Source organism: Tamandua tetradactyla, chromosome 24 (assembly GCF_023851605.1).
Source record: "Tamandua tetradactyla isolate mTamTet1 chromosome 24, mTamTet1.pri, whole genome shotgun sequence".
In the NCBI taxonomy this organism is placed as follows: domain Eukaryota; kingdom Metazoa; phylum Chordata; class Mammalia; order Pilosa; family Myrmecophagidae; genus Tamandua; species Tamandua tetradactyla.
Genome location: NC_135350.1, coordinates 17,611,871 through 17,627,891, shown reverse-complemented (window position 1 = coordinate 17,627,891; position 16,021 = coordinate 17,611,871).

Below are 16,021 nucleotides of genomic sequence, written 5' to 3'. Positions count from 1 at the left end.
TCTTTTACATATATATATATATCATAATAAGTATACAATTCAGTAGTCAATACATTCATCACCCATTACCAAAAGCTTTTCATCATTCAAAATAGAAACTCTGTCCCCATTAAGAAAAAACTCCTCATTCCCTTCCTTCACCCTATCCCCTGCTAGCCCCATCCTCCGTATTTGTGAATCTGCATATGCTAGGCAGATTACTATAAGTGAAATCATATAATTTTAATTCTTTCGCTTCAGGCTTATTTTACTCGGCATGATATCTTCAAGGTTCACCCCTATCATGGCATGTATCAGAACTCTATTCCTTTTTATGGCATAATAATATTCCATTGTATGGAGAGACTACATTTTGTCTATCCATTCATTGTTGATGGATACTTGGGTAGTTTCATATTTTGGCTATTGTGGATAATGCTGCTATGAACACGGGTCTAAAAGTATTTGTTGTCCTCTCTGCTCTCAGTTCTTTTGGGTCTATACCTAGTTCTTTTTGGTGTATAACCTGATTTTACCTGCATAAACGTACTTGATGGATACAGAACCACAGGTGTGATTTGATCTAAGGCAGCAGAGGTGTTATCATCAAGATTAAAATTGCTACTATTTGCTGAGTGCATAGTACATATCAGGCACTATGCTAAGTGCTTTTTCTTTGTTGCCTCATTTAAACCTCCTCATAGGAGGTATTAATTCATTCAACATATATATATATAGTCTACTATGTGCCAAGTACTCTTCCAGCCCTTGAGACCAGAGCAGCAAATGAAATAGAATTCCTGCCCTCTTGAAGCACATAGTCCCACTAATGGGAGAAACGTTTTAGAAGATACTAAGCACCATGGAGAGAAATAAGGCAGGGAAGGGGTATATTGAATGTTGGGTGGCCTGGAGGGGGGCAGCTTTTAAATAGGGTGAACACGGAAGTTGTCCCTGAGAAGGGGACAACTGAGCAAAGAGCTGAGCAAGGTGGTTTTCTGAAGGAAGAGGGTTCCGGGCAAAGGGAATAATAAGTGCTAAGGCCCTGAGGTGGGAGTGTGCCCACTGGGTTGGGTAGCATAACAAGGAGGTAGGTGCAGCTGGTGTGAGTGACAGGAAGAGAGGGGTTGGTGCGGTCAGTGGGGGGCAATTTTCTGGCTCAAGTTGTACTCTAGGTAAGGCCTGGAGCTTGTACTCTAAGTGATATGGGGACCATGGAGGGATCTGAGCAGAGAAAAAATATGTCTGAATTATTTTTAAAAAAACAAACATTTTTATTGTGAATTATAAGTTATATGCAAAAAGGAAAAATAATAATGATAATAAAAAGAAGCAATGATTTTCAGGGTGCCTTTTAACAAGTAGTTTCAGAACAAATTTCAAAGTTTGGTATGGGTTACCATTCCGCAACTTCAGGTTTTACCTGCAAGCTTCTCCAAAACACCAGAGGCCAAAAGAAACGTCAATATAATGATTCAGCAGTCATACTCAACTGTTAAATCTGCTCTTCTCTGTTACAGATAGCTCCTCCTTCTCCCTTGATTCTACTCCCAATTTATAGGGATCTTTGGGATATGCCCATTCTAATTTTTCCATATTAAAAAGGGGGATCGACAATATAGGATTGTACATTAGGTTTTTAAATCCATTAAAGAGGAAATCAAAATAAATAATAAGACTTGAAATAAATAATTCATTTATTTGCATAAGCATTTACTCTCAAAGTTTCAAATCCAAATATGATTTTCTTTTAACTTGTGCAAATGGTCTATAGTTAATGTGTCAACCACCAATGTTAATTGGTTAAAATCTCACCCAAAATCAGAGTACTGTAACAATATTTAAGTGTGTGTTTTCTTTTTGTAAATATTTATGTTTCAATCTAGGTTATTTGTTTTAGAGAAGCAGCCTGTGATTGTTTGAAAAACTTCAGTGAAAAACAGAAGCATAACCAGGGTAAAAAGTGGAGTTTGTCCCAAGTAAAATTTTCCATTTGGTCTGTACTATCAGTTCTCTAATCTGTTTAGTTATGAGAATTTCCTGGAGAGAATTTTGAAACACAGATTACTGGACTAGGTAAATTCCAAGAGGCTTGGGACTGAGTCAGTTTCATTCATCATTGTGTGGCCAGCATCTAACCTAAAGCTGGCCAGGATCATTTGTTGAGTGACTAGATCATGGAGGGACCTGTACTTCTCAAAGTGCCCCTAGGGAATTCCAATGACTAGTCACTTCCAGAAACGTTGGTCTTCAATTTAGACTAGGAGCTCACTGCCAGCATTGAATTCAACCCACTTGTTTTGAAAATGGAAGAACATGAAGTCTGAGAGACTGAATAACTTGCCATATATAATAAATATTTTCATATTTTAAAAACATGTTTTAGAACAATGAGAAGTGGGATCATAAGATCTGGTTTTTACCTTACAGGCAAGCTATTTTACAATTTGGTATGAAGGGCCTGGACAGGTCAGTTTGTTTGTAGGCTGAAGAGTCATCTGCAGTATGCAGGACTCACTACTCCTGAGTGCTGCAGTTAAACTGGTGTGTCAACTTGACCAGGTGATGATATCCTGTTGTTTTGGCAAGCAAGCAGTGGCTGATTGTTATTATGAGGATATTTTGTGGACTTAAATCATCAGTCCGGTTGATTGCATCTAGGGTTGACTAACGCTACAAACAAGTAAGGAGATTTTCCAACATTGAGAGACATCTCATCCAATCAGTTGAAGGGTTTAAAAGAATAATGATTTCAACAGTCAGAAGAGAGAATTTCCATCTCTATTTCAGCCAGCCTGCTTCTCCTCGGGAATTCATCAAAAACCTTCATCTGAGTCCCCAGCTTGCAGCCTACGCTATGGAATATGGACTTGTGCATCCCCACAGTCAAGAGAGACAATTCTTACAAAAACCTCATAATATCCACAGTCGATTCAGTTTTCTTAGGGAATCCTGACTAATGCAAAAATGCCTACCTTGGGCCCTTAATCAGGGTCTTATTACAGGATAAGTAAGGAGACGTATCTCCTCTACAACCTTTCTCTCTTCAGGCTTTCATCCAATTTTCTCAAATACTTGCAGAAAAGTGTTTTGCTTTTACCTGAAATTTCTATATTGGCCTTTTCATCTGTAAAAATTTCTCAAATAACTCCCATCTTCTCTGTTCTGTATAAGTTAGGTCAATAGAAGTGAAGTTATTTTCCCCTCCAAAGATCTCTCAATAATTTGAAATTCAATAGTTAACATGATATTTTGTGCAAATAAACCAAAAATAGTTAATACCTAACCATCTCTACTTCTGCCTGTATATTAACCTCTTTAGAAAATTTTTGTGGCTAGATATTCATCTGAAAGCAAACATTTAGTCACCTAGCTGTTATTCACAAAATTATTTCACTATGTTTAAAAAGAATTTACTGCTGACCACAGTAATTCTTCTATCTTTTTTTTAAGGAGCTATGCAACTAATAACTTTAAGAGTATTCAATAGCAAAGAATAAAAGTATTGGCATAATTTTTTTAAGTTTTGTTAAAATAAATTTTCATATCTCCTAGAAAATGGTACTTATTTGTTTTTTTGTTTGTGTGTTTACATGGGCAGGCTCCAGGAAGTGCTTATTTGTTTGTTTTTGTTTGTTTCTGTTTCTTGTTTTTGCATGGGCAGGCACCGGGAATCAAATCCCGGTCTCCAGCATGGCAGGAAAAAATTTTGCCACTGAGACACCGTGGCCCACCCACACATTTGTTTTTAAACTGATATTTATTTTCCCAAGAGCTGTAAGTAATAATACTGATAATATACTAACAATAATGAGCACTGACAAAGCAGTTAGTGTGTGCTAGCCCTGGTGCTAAGCATTATGCATAGAGCACTTCTTTTATCTAAAAAATGGACGATACTTAGGTAAGAGTCATGTGAGAATATTTATGTACATATGTAGATGTATATATGAGCATATATGTGGTACATACAAATATATTATACATTATATGGTACATAAAATATATTTATTTAAATAGAGGGAGAAAATGTCTGGGTAGACATTAAGACCCAGTTAATGTTTATTGTGGTAATCTCTGTTGGTTGTCTACCCAATAGCCATTCCCCTTCTTTCTTGCCAACAGAACACTGATTTTGCTCAGGCAGCCATGTACTGGTCCCAGGAAATGAGTTATGATGGCATATCTCATTCTCTTGTGCCATGGGGGTCTAGGAATGGGCAAATGACTCAGTGCTTGCCGTGAGAATGAGGGATGAGATTCCTCTTTAGCTTGGGAATCTTTCATTTGAAAATACGCTATCAGCTGTGAGATCCCTCTTGTGACAAGGAAGGGTGATACTGCTGACACTCCATGAGTGGAAACTGTTTTCTAATTATCTCACAGGTTCTGAAGCCAACCCTGAGACCACTTACCCAAACTTCATGTGAAGTAACAATAGCCAATATTAGTGAGGGTTTTTGTGTTTTTGTTACTCGCAGCCTGAAGCATTCATGACTGATAGAGTTACTTCTGGGGAGTGGAACTGAGGGTGCAGAGTGGGAAAAAGGAGTCTTACTTTAAATTTTATATCTTTATGTGTTGCTTTAATTTGTTTTACCACATGTGTGTAATACATTCAAAATTATAAAGAAGCTGACAATTTTTCAAAAACTGCATTTGTGCAGGGGGAAACTGATTACCATAGTATTTCAAATAGCACCCTATCTCCTTAGCCTACAGTGCATATCCAAGCACTCTGTGCATCAATGTTTATATATGCTATCATTTGGAATGTTTGGGCAGTTAAGCGAATATTGATTTGAATAGCAAATTTTTCTTTTTTTCTAAACTATTTAGGAACACTTATGAGCTTCTGAAACAACCTAAGTGAGTATAAGATGAATGTCACTAGCATGAATTTGTTGGGGGGAGTTTAGTGCTTCTATTGTGACTTACAGTGGTTAATTGAGGCTCCACCATTTCTTACTGAAGTCACAGAGAATGCAGAATTGGTTCCATCAGTAGATATGTATGCAAGGCAGGCATGTAGACTGGGGATGAGGAAGAAGGTCTGATGAGGAAAAAGGAAGCATCAGGAAAACTGCTCACCAGGGTTTCTCTGAGAAGAAACCTCGATCTGTGTACTATCTAATTGGCACTAACACTAATTTAACAACTATTGGCCCATGACAACTCTATGAGCTCGTTTGGAATGGACTTAAAGGATTTCTGGGGCCCAGACTCATCAGGGAATCCATTATTTCTTTCTCATTTCTCCTCAGAGTTCTCATGTCTCAGGCCCCTGTTTTCCCTAGGTGGGGATCCATGGCTTGAATAGAAGTTGTACTCTGACAATATTGTGAGGAAAAGTTAGAAACTACTGCAGCACAAAAAGCTTACGTTCCTTAATCAGCAATATTTAGAGAGAATTGTCATGAATACAGGTCAATGACCAGGAGCAAGAGAATTAGAGCAAAGTCAGAAATGATGCTGTCCCCAAAAGGTCCCAGTAGTATATATTTTTTAGACTAGTACTGAATTTTAAAAATCAGAAAATAACTGGCATCTTCACAATACTTTTTTTTTCTGTTTACAAACAAAATTTTAACTTTATTATTTTGCTGGTTTGAAAGGAAATATGCCTCCTAAGAAAAGCCATGTTTTAATATAAATACCATTTCATAAAGGTAGAATAATTTTTGTTCAATACTGTATGTTTGGAACTGTAATGAGATCATTTCCCTGGATGATGTGATTTAGTCAAGAATGGTTGTTAAACTGGTTTATGGGACAACATGTCTCCACCCATTTGGGTGGGTCTTGATTGGTTTATTGGAGTCCTATAAAAGAGGAAATATTTTGGAGAATGAGAGATTCAGAGAGATCAACACGGCAAAGCAGAGAGTCCACCAGCCAGCGACCTTTGGAGATGAAGAAGGAAAACGCCTCCCGGGGAGCTTCATGAAACCGGAAGCCAGGAGAGAAAGCTAGCAGATGACGCCGTACTCGCCATGTGCCCTTCCAGCCAAGAGAGAAGCCCTGACTGTGTTCGCTATGTGCCTTTCCAGATGAGAGAGAAACCCTGAACTTCATCGGCCTTCTTGAACCAAGGTATCTTTCCCTGGATGCCTTTGATTGGACATTTCTATAGACTTGTTATAATTGGGACATTTTCTTGGCCTTAGAACTGTAAACTTGCAACTCATTAAATTCTCCCTTTTAAATGCCATTCCATTTCTGGTATATTGCATTCCGGCAGCTAGCAAATTACAACAATTATTTTCTTCTCTGTTCTTCAATCATTCTTGATATAGTCACTATGTCACCTTCCCAACTAACAGTCCTGGAACTCAGGATCACCTTTACTTCATTTAAAGAAAAAACTCTCAGGCCCTATACCTCTTAAATAGAGAGAGAAAATGTCTGGGTAGACATTAAGACCCAGTTAATGTTTATTGTGGTAATCTCTGTTGGTTGTCTACCCAATAGCCATTCCCTTTCTTTCTTGCCAACAGAACACTGATTTTGCTCAGGCAGCCACGTACTGGTCCCAGGAAATGAGTTATGATGGCATATCTCATTCTGGTATGAGAGTATACCTATACCTATACTCCATCACCAAGACCTGTTGAGTTGCTTTTGGTAAAAGTTACTGATAACCTCACTTATTTCTCAGTGCCCTGTTTTCCTTTATAACTACCACACAATCCTTTTCAGGTATTCACTTTTCAATTCATTTATACATAGTTGTCACAGTAATCTCTCTTAAAGACTTTTCTCAACATATTATTCCCTACCTAAGATTTACTGAACGATACAAACAAAAATCCATCATTTGATGACAAGTGATGAGGTATGTATTTTTCCAACAAGATATCCTTCCCCCAATGTTTTGCCCCAGTTATACATATAAACTTTTAGGGATGTAGATGAAATAGTCATATGTCTATTTATAATATTTGACTTATTAATTTAGTTACACACAATATTTAAAATCACAAATAAAATTTATAGATTGATTAACTTAGAAATATTTCTTTTTCTTAACAGTTAAGGAAAAATATTATTTAAACTCTTCTCATGAATCTTCTTAGTCCCTTAATCATTTTTAGAGGCACTTTTACCATCTAGTGAAAGCAGACATGCACCTGCTCTCTCTAAGGGAATTAATTTAAGAGAAAGAAGATAATTGAGAGGATGCAAATCTAGGCTCTAAGAGGTGACTAGGAAGAAAAACCCAAGACTAGCTCAAATGCCTCTGTGTGCAGTGCTTTGACAAGGTACTTTGTATCCTCAATACGCTGAGTCTTGTGCACTACTTCAGTCACCATTTACATGCTACATTTTGGTTGAGAAAGCATCTGCGTGTCCTGATTTTAACTAGCTCCATCCCTGACTCATCCATGATCCTTTTTACCATCAGTCTTTACCTTGTCTGCTGGGTATAAATGACTTTGAGATATTTTCCTAGTAAGAAAAATCTTCAGAATCCACAAATATGAAACAATGTTCCTTCAATGAGGCCAAATACTCAGAAGTAGAATAGCCTTAATGTTCTTATTTTCATGTAATCACACCAGAGTCTGCGGGCCTACTTTTCTATGATAATTCAGCCTTAATGTGGGTTTACTGCTCAAGGCTCTGCAGCCAATGATCAGCTATTTCCTTATCTTTTACAGGAGAAAGCAAGTTGCATAAGGGTGCGAGAGCTTAATTTTGCAATGATGGAGTGGGATAACCTCCCACTCCTGCATGCTCATACATACACATATACTCAGAATGGAGCTTTACATTGAATTACATTACAATTAGTTAAAACATTCATTTTTTTCTGTCTTAGCTGAAATGTGCTGTGAATCTAAAGGGTCTGTGAAACCACCAAGCAATAGGATGTAGTAGACAGAATGTGGGCTTTAGAATCAGAAAGACTTGCATTAGAAATTAGACTCTGCCACTTACTAGCTGTGTAACCTTGGGTAAGGTATGTAACCTTTCTAGGTCTCTGGTTCCCCATCTGAAAGCCAGGGATAACACTGACCTAATAGGGTTGTTGTTTTTTCTGGAAAAGCACCTGGAAGATTCTGTTTAGTTACCCAACTTCCTTTCTCTCTCTGCAAATAAAGACCAAGGAATAAATGTGTGCCAAATGTTGTGACCAAACAGATGCATTTTCTTTTCCCTCTGGAAAATACTGCCTTTCATTAAAAACTATAATTAGATATCAAATAATATATCCGTAAGTATTAAAACCACATAAAAATATCTAATAATTTTTTAGCATTTTGCCATAACTGACAATCCACTCACTTATACCCAAAAGGTAAGTGTTAAAGGATTCAAGCAAAAAACAATATAGTGATACAGTGACATTGAAACTGAATTTCAAAAGGAAAAAAAGTCAGCCATACATGCTTCAGAGTAAAAACTGAAAATAATCTATTAAAATTAATTTATTTTTAATTACACCTGAAAAACTAAAAAAAATACTGCTTCAAAACCTTCAACAAGTATTTGTAACCATACAGCCACACAAACGATTTTTTGCTTAAATAAGTTGACATCACCACTTATTTAAAAACTGATATAAACATTTTAATATTTAAAATATTATAGCCTATATTTAAATTGGAAATTAACTATTAATAAAAATGAATGAGAATGCTATTTTGCCCTTAAACTACTACACAGCAAGACATGAGTTCTAATATGGAAAAAAAAAATAGCCCAAGAAAGTAGAAATCAAGACTGTTGTCCACATCTCTGATTCCCCCTATTTCTGGCCCCACTCTCGTATATGGCAGTGCGGGGCAGAGCCAGGATTTGGCTCTGAGCTTTAATCTGGTTTGGAGCAGATGGTAACTTCTGATTCAGGGCCTGCTCTAATTTCGAAGCTAACTCAATCCAGGCTGGGTGAAGCTGTCGGGAAAAAAATGTGCAATGTCACTCTCTGCTGACCCCCACAAAATTTTTCACATTGTCTCATTCAAGTTAGAGCTCAGTAAAGAGTGTTTTTAAATCGTGTATCATTTATTGTACATACAAGAATTGAATATTCTCTACCTAACACCCTACAAATCTTCAATGTTCAAGTGTGTTGCTTAAAATTTTAATTTTAGAATTTCATGTGATTGGTGGAGATATCCAGACTCACCAATTTTAACATTTTACCACCTTTGCTATATCACTACCAACCTATCCATGTAGCTTTCTGACATGTGAGCTTATACGCTGATTGTTGGAGAATAATTTACATATAATATTAAGAGCCCAGTTTTCCCTTTTAATAAGGCTTTTTCCCAAAGCCTGTCCTAATATTTAAACTTATTCTTGATATTTAAGATTTCGTGACGACCCAGGTCACTGGAGCGTGGAGCCAGATCACAATGATTAGAAACACATTTTAGAGAACAACCCCCTTTCTCTCTCCCTTATAGATCACCCCTTTGTCCCATGCTTACACCACATAAACTCAACACTTCTTGGTTTGACAAAAGGTGGACACTGGATCCCTGAACCAGGTCAGTTTGATTACTTTCATCTTGAGGATGTGAACTGACAGACACTAGCTGACTAGCTGGTGATGGTCGCTAAAGAATCAGTGATTAGGAGAGCTGTTGGGAGGTAGGCCTGTGAGGGAAACTGAGAGAGCACCAGCCTGCTGAGAAAAACTGGAGAAGGGAAACAGAAAAAAAGTAGATGAGAGAGTATGCAGCCCCAGAGAATACTCTCATGAGCTCCTGAAGGCTTTTCTGTTTCCAAGCGTACTTCCCCAAAGGCCTTGGCTATCCTTTCCCTCTTGAAATCCATAGAGCAGTTGCATAATAAACAGAGTGAGCTTCTGTTTCTCACAACTAAATGAGCCCTAAGGCAGAAATTCTACACATCTGACTCCATTCACAGCCAGGGAGCTTTCGATAACAGCATCTTTGAAATACTTTCATCCAGGATTTGTGTTCATTCTTCTGAGACTACTGACATTTAAAAGTTAATGTTAACTGTGGTACTGGATTAGATACATAAGGCCTAGGAGAAAGTCAGATCATCATATTTTGTAATTCAATACCCTTTGAGAGAGTGAGTTGTAAAATTTATGACTCACTTTATATCTGCCCTAGATTTTTCGAGATAAAGATGCTTCATTTTCCTTGAGGAAGAAGAAAATTGGAGTTGAATAGTTCTGCCTTCTTCCTGGAACCTGTTAACATTTTACCATCTTCCCCCAAACAAGAGTTCTATTTTATTCTTCTGCTTCCAAACAGTCCTAAATAAGTTGTGATGATTTGGTAGTTCTGCTAAGCCCCAACTAATTTGGGACCCACCAAAGAATTATTTATGACATGTATCCAGTTCATTTACTTTTTTTCTTCAAACTTTTTATTTTGAAATAACTTCCAATTTCGGGATAATTGCAAAAATAATACAAAAACCATACCGAGAATTCCAACCAACGTCACACCCACACCCACCCCATACCCCCCACACACAGATGCCACCAGTTTATCATTTTGTCACATTTGCTGTATCATTCTGTCTGTCTATGTATCTTTCTGTCTGTCTGTCCCTCCATCCATTCACTCATTCATCTATTTTCTAAACATATGTGAGTAGGCTGCACATACCATTCTCCTTGAACACATAATATTTCCCTTTACATTTCCAAAGAACAAGGATATTTACATATATAAATACGTTAAGCACAATTACAAAGTTCAATAAATTTAACATTGATAGAAAGCTTATAATATACATTCAATTTTTTTTCTTTCATATGTCCCAATAAAGTCCTTTAGAGACTTTTCCTCCATTATTAGATCTAGTCCGGGTACATGTATTGCATTTGTCATTGTCTCATTAGTTGCTCTTACTTTTTAAATTGTGGAAATATATATATATATATATATCATAAACTTTCCCATCTCAACCACTCTCAAGTATACTATTTAGTGAGATTTGTCACATGCTCAATGTTATATTACCCTCACCATCAACCATTACCAGAACTTCCCCATCACCCCAAACAAAAAAACCTACACTGATTATGCTTAATATCTTAAATCTATAACAATCTTGTTTGTTTGGTAAACCAACTTAATTTCTATAGCACACACAAACTATGTTTCTATATTCCTCCATCTACCCACCTTTACGTATTTATCACAGATTTATATTTATTTATTATGAGTCCAAAACCATTGATTATCATTATTTTCCATGCATTTTTTATCCTTAGGAAAGAAAAAATGGAGTTACAAGTTAAAAGTACAATAGTACTAGCATTTCTATTTGCCCATGTCGTTACCTTTGCTAGAGATCTTTATTTCTTCCTTCAGCCTTGGCCTATTGCCTAGTGTCCTTTCCTTTTATCCCAAAGACTCCCTTTAACATTCCTTATAGGGCCAGTATATTGGTGAGGAGCTCCCATAGCCTTTGTTTATCTGGGAATATCTTAAGCTTACCCTCATTTTGAAATGCAGTTTTGTTGGACACAGAATTCTTGGCTGGCAATTTTTTTAATTGTTATCCCACTCCTTTTTTGCTTCTGTGGTTTTGAATGAGAAATTATTACTTAACCTTTGAGACTCCTTTTTATGTGATGTGTTGCTTCTCTTGGAGCTTTCAGGATTCTCTTTATCTTTGGCATTTGACAGTTTAGTTATAATATTGTCTGATGCTTACCTATTTGGGATTGTACAGTTTAAGGTTCATTGAGCATCATGGATATTGTGCTGGTTTGAATATATTATGTACCCCATAAAAACCATGTTCTAAGCCTGATCCTATTTAGTGCGGACAGCCATTTCTTTTAATCTTGATTCAATAATGTAAGGCAGAAACTTTTGATAAGATTATCTCAATGGAGATTTCGCACGCCCAATTGTGGGTGTGACCTTTTGATTAGATGGAGATGTGACTCCACCCATTCCAGGTGGGTCTTGATTAGTTTACTGGAGTCTTTTAAAAGAGGAAACATTTTGGAGAGCACTCAGAACAGAGACACAGGTGTTTGGAGATGCTTAGAGTCCAGCAGACATCGCCATGTACTCTCCTCCCATGAGATGTCAAAGAAGATAGGACCTGGAGAGAGCCAAGAGAAGCCAAGAGATGAAACCCAGCCCCAGAGAAGCAAAGTGAGGAATTCCCACAGGAACAGAGGCTGAAGGCAACAGAGCCCAGGAGCAAGCGACCAGCAGATACCAGCCATGTGCCTTCCCAATTGTCAGAGGTGTCCTGGACAGCATCAGCCTTTTTTGAATGAAGGTAACCTCTTATTGGTGCCTTAGTTTGGACATTTTCTTCGCACTAGTACTGTAAACTTGTAACCTATAAAATTATCTTTTTAATTTTAAGCCATTCCATTTTTGGTATATTGCAGTCTGGCAGCTTAACAAATTAATAAAATGTGTATATTCATGTCTTTCATTAAATTTGAGAAGTTTTCAGTCATTATTTTTCGGTATATTCTCTTTGTCTTTTTCTCTCATCCTTCTCCTTTCAGGATTCCCAAAACATGTATATTGGTTTACTTAATGGATCCCACAGGTCTCTCATGTACTGTGCGCTCTCCTTCATTCTTTTTTCTTTCATGATTTCAATAACTTCATATTCACTGATTTTTTTTTCTACTGCCACCTCCATTCTGCTGCTAAACCCCACTAGGGAATGTTTTATTTCTGTTACTCTGGTATTCAACTCTGTTTGGTTCCTTTTCATGATATCTCTCTCTCTTTTTTTTTTCATATAAATTTTTTTCTGTTCATTTATCATCTTCCTGATGTCCTATGGTTCTTTGTGCAGGTTTTCCTTGAGGTCTTTAGCATATTTCAGGCCATTTTTTTAAAGACTTTGTCTGATATGTCCCAGGTCTATTCTCCTCACTGATGATTTCTAATTTTCCGTCTCCTTCTTTACCACCTGTGCCATCACTTCCTGTGTCTTTATATGCTTTATAATGTTTTTTTCCCCAATATGGTCATTTTTATATTTTCACGTATTATCGCTGGAATTTACCCTGTAACACATTTGTTCCTTAAGCTTAATTCCAGCCAATGTTATGACAGAAATTTTATTAAATATCAAGAACTAACAAAAAAAAAGGAGAAAAGAAAGTACCTTTCCTTGACTGCAGATTGGCCTATAAGAGTGCTCTTCTTCAAAGCTTAACTCTCCTAATAATGAATTTAGACAACAGCTTGAGGCAAAAGCATAGCCAGTTGTTTCTGTACACGTGTTTTGTCCTGAGCATGTGCACATGGCCCTATGAATTCCGCCATTTATGTAGATACTAATGTCCTCATTCTCCAAGAACACAGTGTTTCTTCATGGTCCTGGCACTTCACTCTATGTCGCACAGCTGGGACTCCCTTGCCCCAGGCAGCTGCTAATTGACTGTTCTCTTACAGGGTTCTATATTCCTCTAGACCAGAGTAAGTTCTGGGACAATGAGCCTGCAGAGCATTTCCTTGTTCAGTTCTTCATGCTGCCCTAGATGGAATAGCATAGATATCCATGACTTCAGGATTTGCACAAAGGTTACTCTTCTCCCTCTGGAAGCAGGACCATGAACCTGCACTGAGGGATTCAGAAAGGGGCAGCAAGGGCATCGCAAGGTGTTCCTACCATTCTTAAGTTACCTTTATATTGATTCAGCACTCACCTTGTTATTGAAGCCCTTTAACTGTTTTCTGGAGCTCTGAGAAAGATGTTTCTGCCAGTTCTTGCTAGTTGTTCAAAGCTTCTGTGGGGGAGATGGAGTCCTGGAGCTTAGTTCATTTATTTTTCATCCCAAGGGATAAGATAAAAGTAAAATGAATTTGGAAAGATACAAAAAAAGTTTCAGTTGAAGCTATAGGAAAATGAAAAATATGTGATAAAAATAATTATGGTGAATATATGTGTGGGGCATTCATTCACCTTGTAAAGAAAAATACAAGTGACTGAACTGCCAAGTTTCTAAAGAATGTCCCTAAACCAAAATGAATACCCCAGAGTTTCTTGTGTGATCATTTATGCCTCTTTGTGCCTCTATTTGGGTAGTGTGTGATGTTTTAACAACTGCAGTAAGGATGGTTCGGATCTTGTCCGTGTTCACCCAGGCCCCTCCTCTCTCCTTTGGCCTCTCTCGTAAATGAACAACAATAAAGCAAGAGCAGTAACCATGATGGTTACAAGCGCCGGCTCTGAAGTTGAACTACGTAGATTTGGATTCCATTTCCACCACTTAATAGCACTGTGAACTTGCCTGTGTCTTCATATATTTTTTAGTGCTTTAATATATAAATTGGGATAATACTGGTGCCTACCTCAGAGGAGGATTATGGGAAGCAAATGTGCTCTTCTATATTCTAAGTGCTCAATAGAGTCAACTGCTGTTGTCAGAATCATTTTTAAAACTATTATTAGGTGAGCAATCACTGGCTGTAAGGCACTTGGCTGGGCACTGTAAGGAAGAGCAGAAAGTTTGAGTCATAGGCTACCCTGTAGGAATTTGCTGTTTCCACTGGATGCAGGGTTAGCAGAAAAGGGCCACGAAGTCCAGCAGACTGGATATGAATTGCAACTTTACTTCTTATTCCTGTGACCTTAAAAAAAATCAGTTAACTTTTCCAAGGCTTAGTTTGCTTATCTAATATTGGGGAAAGTAATAGGGCCTAGCAGATCATAAGCCCTCGAAATTGGTCATATTATACAATGCATAGCAGGTGTAGAGTGCTAAATGGGTATTTATCATCACGAAATAAAGATCTGGAAAGTGAAGAAAACTGCCTTAATGTCCCCAAAGTAACTGGCAATTGTTGGAAACAGACTAAAGCAGATCCAAGTTCACTTGCCCATGTTCTGTTCAAGTTCCCACGTAAAGCTGTTCTCTTAAATCACCACCCAAAGATAGGAGATAGGAATGGTCAATATATTCCTTTATATGTTTTCGTTTTGTTTTGTGTTATTGGTGGTGGTTTTTTCCTGCATTTAAGATTTTTTCCTGGGGTTTTAGCAGCATCGTCAAGGTCTGGTTTTCTTTGCATATGTCCTGCTTACAGTTCATGGTTCTTAAATCTGTGGCTTGATTTCTTTTAACAATTCTGGAAAATTCTCAGCCATTATCTTTTTGTACCTTTATATTACCCCAGTCTCTTTCTCCAGCTCTCTTTCTTCTTCTAAGATCAAAAATAACACCTGTAGTAGATTTTATCACCTATCCCATATGTCTCTTACATTCTTTTCTATATTTTTTATCCTTTTGCCTCTTCATGATTCACCCCGAGATATTTTCTTCTGATTTATCTGATTTCATTTTCAACTGTGTCTAATCTGCTATTAAACTATTCATTGAATGATTAATTTGTTATTGTGCTTTTCAATTCTAGAAATTCCTTATTATTTTTTAAATTTTATCTCGGTTTCCTACTCGCTGCCAAAATTCCCAATCTTACTTTTTAATTCCTTGAAAATATTAATCATAATGATTTTTAACTCTATATTGGACAACTCTAATAGTTGTATCCCCTGTGAATCAGTTTCTCTTGTCATCCTTCTTTCAGACTCATCTGATATACATGGTAATCTTTGATTGCGTGCCAGACATTGACAAAACTTTCAGAGAAAATTTGAGGTCATAAATAATGTTTTCCTCTTCCAAAGAGGGTTCATTTTGCTCCTGGTAGGCAGTTGGGCTAGGGCAGTGGTAGACACAGATCACCTAATCACTCAGACTCTAATCTTTGGAAAGGCTGATCTAAGTCCAGTTGACTCCTATAGTATACTCTTTCAGGATTTCATTTCAACACTTGGGAAGGCTTCTTCCTCCAGATTCATGAGTCTGTTAAACCCTCTGTTCAGATTAGAATTGGTGGTCACCTACAAGGAAAAGCAATGCAATGTCAGGCTTACTTCTTTGGGCTTCCCTGTGCTCCCACATCTGGACCCCACAATTCTAGTACCTTGCTACTTTTCTAGTTATTCTCAAAGGGAGGATTCAGCCAAGTATCCTAGTCTATCACTGCTAGAAGCAGAACTTTTGCCTATGTGTGTGTGTGTGTGTGTGTATATATATATATGTATATAT